Source organism: Arachis stenosperma, chromosome 10 (assembly GCF_014773155.1).
Source record: "Arachis stenosperma cultivar V10309 chromosome 10, arast.V10309.gnm1.PFL2, whole genome shotgun sequence".
Lineage (NCBI taxonomy): Eukaryota > Viridiplantae > Streptophyta > Magnoliopsida > Fabales > Fabaceae > Arachis > Arachis stenosperma.
The window spans coordinates 116,529,529-116,535,842 of NC_080386.1; the positions used below are offsets into that span (position 1 = coordinate 116,529,529).

At 32.8% G+C, this 6,314-nt stretch overlaps 1 long non-coding RNA gene across 1 annotated transcript; it reads left to right on the forward strand.

Annotated features, from left to right (window-relative positions):
- Positions 1-2,347: 2,347 nt before the first annotated feature.
- LOC130954235 (uncharacterized) lies at positions 2,348-2,995 on the forward strand. Its single transcript, XR_009076231.1, has 3 exons — positions 2,348-2,525; positions 2,613-2,685; positions 2,765-2,995. It is a non-coding gene; the product is annotated as an uncharacterized LOC130954235 (long non-coding RNA).
- Positions 2,996-6,314: the final 3,319 nt, after the last annotated feature.

The window sequence follows — 6,314 nt, forward strand, 5'->3', positions numbered from 1 at the left end:
GCTCAAACAATCGCAGCTTATTCTTCGAGCTCGGTCTTAGTCCTGGTCTTTGTCTACTTCATTGCACTCATGCCGCCGTTCGTCGTTGTCGTTAAGTGGCGAGAGAGAGAGAGAGAGAGAGAGAGAGAACACGCTGCAAGGCAGAAAGAATGGGTGGAAGTCATGGGAGGAGGCGACGTGAAGGGTGAACCTATTGCTGCTTCCGCTGTGTTTGAGCTCAAAGAGGGCCGCCAGAACTGCTACCTCTATCGTGCTTTTCTATCATGCTGCCACTGATTTCATCTACTTCAAAATTATATTAAATTTGTGAATGTCCATTCTTTTTGAATGTGGTTACAAATAATAAGATTAGACATTATTTCTTTTATTGTGGTTTTGGTCAGAATATTTAGTAATATTAAGTAGCATTAATTTTGCTTATTATAGTTTTGGTCTGAATATGTGTCTTGTTCAAATTCCATGATTTTATTACTGGCTCTTGAATGTTAGATTTCTTTTTATAATATGCTTAACATCATAACGATTTGGACTTTTTAATAAAATAGAAGGCATAATGCTTGGTAAATGCTGCAATAGGCACAGTGGATAACAGATTGGCATCATTCATATTAGTGCTACTTAGATTAAATTGTTGATTTTTGTTGTGTGGTGTGCTAAAAAATATTATGCTGAAGTCTTGATAATCCTTGTTAACATATGAAAAATTTTGTTATTTTTTATTAAAAATATGCTGAAATTTTGTTAATTTTTTGCTGAAAATTTTGTCATAAGTTAGAATTTAAGTTTGTCAAGTTACTAGTGTCTTTAACTTTTATTTGTTCATTTTGATGATCGGTCTTTTGTTAAGGAAGGAATAAATTGGTCAACTTTATTTTTAATTCAACGAAGAAAAATGAATTGAATTAAGTCAATTGATGATATCAAAGGTTATTAGTATATTTTGTGTCAATTTTTTCGTTATTTATCTTTTGAGTTTGTCCTAAATTTTTGCATAGGACGATAATTGGTTTCCATATTGTGTTTGTAATTGAAACAGCCTAATCTAAATAAGTTTGTATCCCTTGGAAGGCCAGCGTGGAAGGAAGCTTGTGCTACTTTTCAAAAGCTCTTTTCAGGTACAAGTTGCAACCTTAATTTGTTCTTTTCTTTTACAAGTAGGACAAGATGATTTGTGTGGTACAATATTGAAGGAATCCAGGTAGGAAAGAAAGAAAGAAATAAAAATAAAAGGAAAAGAATAAAATAGAGAAAAAACGTCATTTTTTAGTTGAGCAAACAAACGTTCTAATGCCTTAAACGTTACACTGGCTTATACTTCCATTAACACTTTCACTGGTTTTGTTGGATGGAAATCTTCTTCTTTGTTTCCAGATTCTAATGCCTTAAACGCTACACTTTCACTCCCTTTCAACCCAAAACCGCATTTCTCCGTCACTTGCTCTGCCTCTTCTTCCGATACCACAGTTTTTTCTTTCTTCTCATTATGCTCTTCATTTTGTTCAATTTAGTTTCTTTTTCTTTTTTATTTTTCTTTCAGTTCATTTATTTTTCGAAGTGGTAATGTAGCTACTTTATCTGTGTGATAATAAAGGTGACGTTGCTGGTTCCTAATAGCATTCAGTTTTAAAAAATTTGTTGCTTTAGATAGTGGTGCAAATTGTTATAGGGTTCTAGGAGAGGGTAATTCAGGTATTTTTGAGTCTTTGAGATGAATCAATTAATGGAGATTGTTGAATTTGATTGATTGAAGGCATGGAAAAAGAGGGGAAAAATTCTGTTAACAATTAACATTCATTTGTATGTTTTACAGAAATGAGTAATATTGTTCAAATTTGGGAGACTGTTATAAGCATTTCTTTCTCTTGATTACTCTTTCATTTTCTTGATTATACTCATTTAAGCAAGAGAAATTCATGATTTTTGTGGTGATTTTGTCTTCAGATCCTCTGTTGGTGAAGGCTGCCAGAGGAGAACCTGTTAGTCGGCCACCAGCAAGGATAATTTTGTCTTCATGATATATTTGAGCATTGTTTGTGTATTGACATTTGACAAATCTGTTTGTGGTATCAAATTATCTTCAAATCTTACATTTTGTTTGTGATTTTTTAGTTGGCATTGATGCTTATATTTGCAAGTTACTCCAAAACTGCAGGGTTAAGTCGATTGTGAGGAACATAGCTGTATACTTATTAACAAATACTTGAACGAATGAAACTATATAATACTACATCTTTTCTCTTAGCTTATTATGCTATACTAGTTCAGTTCGTTTTAATTACTGTGAGGAGCATAGCTATATACTTATTATTGCTTATTATGCTATACTAATTAGTTTAGTGAGATTGTATTATTATTAGTTATTATTGATGGATCACGTGAATTAACCTCAATTTCTTTTGGTTCATTAACTCACCTGGTGTGGAACTTCTTAGTTTATGCATTTTTATTTTAACTAAGAGATTTATTCTTCCATGTAGGTAGGTTCTTTCAACCAAAGCACTCTAGCTTCTCAAGCAAAGAACATGGTCTCTGCTCCCATCCTTTTTATTCTTTCTTTTTCTTAATTCAAAATTAAGGAAGATACTAATATACTTGAGTTTTTTCTAACTTAGCCTTTGCTCATTGGGTTCAAATCAGAACTTTTATAGCATGAAGTATATACTGTCTTTAAATTCGCCAGACAAGGTTGGTACATAACTTTGTGTTTGTCTTTTTTTAATGCTTATTATTCAGGTTTTCTAATTTGCCAAAAATGCTTATGCAGATAAAGATCAGATTTAAGATTCTTTGTAGTTCTTTATGTGGAGCAGTTACCATTAAATCCAAGAGAGTCCACTCAAGCTGGGTTACCACACCAACTTTGTTGAAGAAAAATGAAGAAATTGTCACCCTTAGGCTATAGTATTTTTGTATTTTGAAAAATGGTGATGATATAAGTAAAAGTAGTTATGACCTAAACTAGTATTATGTTATTTTGCAATGATGATATATTGTGATTGTGGATCTTACAACAATTTTTGTAAGTCAAATTTGATGGTAAATGTTTAATTAATTTTCTTTAGTAATTTGATTCAAATAGTTTAGACTATTTATTGACACTAAATTAAAAAAAAAGTTAGAACTATTTGAATTCATGAGAAAACTATTGTAAATAAAGAATTATATATTACAAAAAACCGTTATCAAAAGTCACAAAAGGCAATAGTGTTAAAACCGTTGTCAGAGACAACTAAAAAATGACAATAGTTAGCGATACTACTGGCAATGCTTTAAAACCGTTGGCTTTGCGAATAATGAAACTGTAATAGTTTAAAACCGTTGCCTATCCAGGTACGGTTTTAAACCATTGTATCATAAAAAAGGACGGTTTAAAACCGTTGCTTCTCGAGTAACGGTTTGAAACCGTCGTTTAAATTTTTTTTTTCAAAACCGTTGCCTATACCAGTAACTTTGGCAACGGTTTTTTGGTTACCGTTGCCTTAGATACAAAACTGTTGCCTTTGAGCATTGGCAACGGCCGCATATACCACAGGTCAAAAATCGTTGCTAAAGCGTTGCCTAAAGTTTAGGGAACGGTTTTTCAATCTACGGAAACGGTTTTTGACCGTTGCGAAAAGCCTTGTTTGTTGTAGTGTTTGATAAGATTATAAGACTTTGGTTTATGTAGTATTTTAAATTTAGATGACATTTTAAAGTTGATATTAGACTACCATTATATTTTGTATATTTATTTATTATTTTATTATAAAACGGTTATTCTAGTACGATTAAACCACGGTTGAACCAGTTAGACCAATGAACTAGTGAACCAGTAACTAAAACGATTCGATAACTGGTTCGATTTTTAGAACCTTGGAACCATTATCATCAGTATAGATCTTCTCAAGTGCATATGACTTCACTTCAAGAGCTTAATGTATCCAATGATACCTCACCTCTATCTGCTTCGATCCAGAATGAAACATCATATTCTTATTGAGATGGATAGCACTTTGGTTGTCACAAAATAACATAAACTTCTCTTTATCAGCCTAACTCTTGTAGAAATTTCTTCACCCAGAAGAGTTTCTTAGAAGATTCAACAACATCAATGTATTCTACCTCTATAGTAGATAAAGCAACACATTTCTAAAGTCAGGATTGCCACGACATAGCTCCCTCTACAAAATCCATCATGTAACTAGAAGTAGACTTTCTTAATCAAGATCCCCATCCATATTTGCGTCTGTGTAACCATCCAATACAGATTGATCATTCCTAAAGCATAAACAAACTTTGGAAGTACTATTAAGGTATATGAGAACCCACTTTATTGCTTATCGGTGTTCTTTACCGGGATTAGAAAGAAACCAACTAACAACTCCAATAACATGAGTAATATCCAGCCTGGTACAAATCATAGTATACATCAAACTGCCAACCGTGGATGTATATGGAATCTTCTTCATTTCTTCTTTATCTTTTTCACTTGTAGGACATTGCTGCGAACTCAACTTGAAATGACTGGCAAGTGAAGTACTAACAGGTTTGGAATTATTTATCCTAAATCTCTCTAAAACCTTCTCAATATACTTTTGTTGCGACAACCACAGTTTTCCATTCTTCCTATCACGAGTGATAGTCATGCCAAGAATTTTTTTTTGCAGGATCCAAATTCTTCATAGCAAAGGATTTATTCAAGTCTTTCTTAAAACTTTCAATCTTCTTAGTGTCATGACCAACAATAAACATGTCATCAACATAAAGCAAGAGAATTATAAAGTCACCATCAGAAAATTTCTTGACATACAGGCAATGATCAAATAAGTCTTACTATACATATGAATTTTCATGAAGGAATCAAATTTCGTGTACCTTTGTCTTAGTGATATCTTCAGCCCATATAAGTTCTTCTTCAACTTTCATACAAGATGCTCATTTTCTTTAATCTTGAAACTCTCTAATTGCTCCATATAAATTTCTGTATCTATGTCACCATAAAAAAATACAGTCTTTACATTAAGTTGTTCAATCTATAAATTCAAGTTAGCTGCTAATCCAAGTACAACTTGAATAGAGGACATCTTCACAACTGGAGAAAAAAATTTCTTCAAAATCAATACATTTCTTCTACTCAAAGCCTTTCACAACTAACCGAAATTTGTACCTTGGTCGTGAGATATTTTCATCCACTTTTAATTTGAACACCCATTTATTCTTGAATACTCTCTTACCCTTTTGGCAACATCACCAATTCCAAATATATAATTCTCATGCAAGGATTTCATTTCTTCTTACATGACCTTCAACTAATATTCTTTATGCTCATCAGACATAGCTTCCTAGTAGCTCTCTGGCTCCCTAGTCTCAGTGTTCATCACATACACATGAGGATAGTATCATTCAAAAGGATGATACTCTCTAATTAGGGGTGGAAAAAGGCCAGGCGGCCTGCCAGGGGCCTGCAGCCTGGCCTGGCCTGGCCTGTTATAAAATAAGTACAGGCCAGGCTCTTTTAAAAGCCTTAATACATTAATAGGCCAGGCCCAGGCTTACTAATTAGCCTTATAGGCCTGTCAGGCCTACCTGGACTTGTTAAAATATAATTAAATATATAAATAATTATTTATTATTAATAAAATTATGAGATATTTTAAATTTATTATATTTTATTATAAATATTTGTGTATATTTTAAATATGTTAAAAGTTTAAAAATTTTTATAAATATTAAATATATGACATATTACATATAACTATTTTTATTAAAAAAAAATAATTTTTTTTAAGTAATATTTTTATTTTTAAAAAAAAAAAATTATCAGGCCTTTTAACAGGCTTCAAGTCAGGCCAGGCTGAATAACATGTCATGCCTAATACTTTATAAAGAGCCTATAACAGGCTGCATGCCAGGCTCAGGCCAATCAACTGTATGACAGGCCAGGCCTGTTAAGAGCAAAGCCTGGCCTGGCATGGCCTGTTTCCACCCCTATCTTTAATAGATATTCTCAATTCATGCTTAACTGGTGGTTTAGGTGGAACTTCAACATCTAGTGAAACTTCTACATCTGGTGTAAAACCCGCAAAATTAATAAATAATTAACCAACAAAATAATTATTAATCAAAGAAATTAGAAATATGAAATTTATAGTTTAATGAGATAGAGCTAATTAAAATAAGAATTTTGACACTAATTTTAAAGAATTGGGCCCAAGATTGGACCGAACGGGCCGAATTGGACGAATCGGGCCCGTATTGGGCTCAAGGCCCAACCCATTTCACCCACACTTAATGATTCAGCACACACTCTCTCTCCCTCCATTAGCATTTCATGC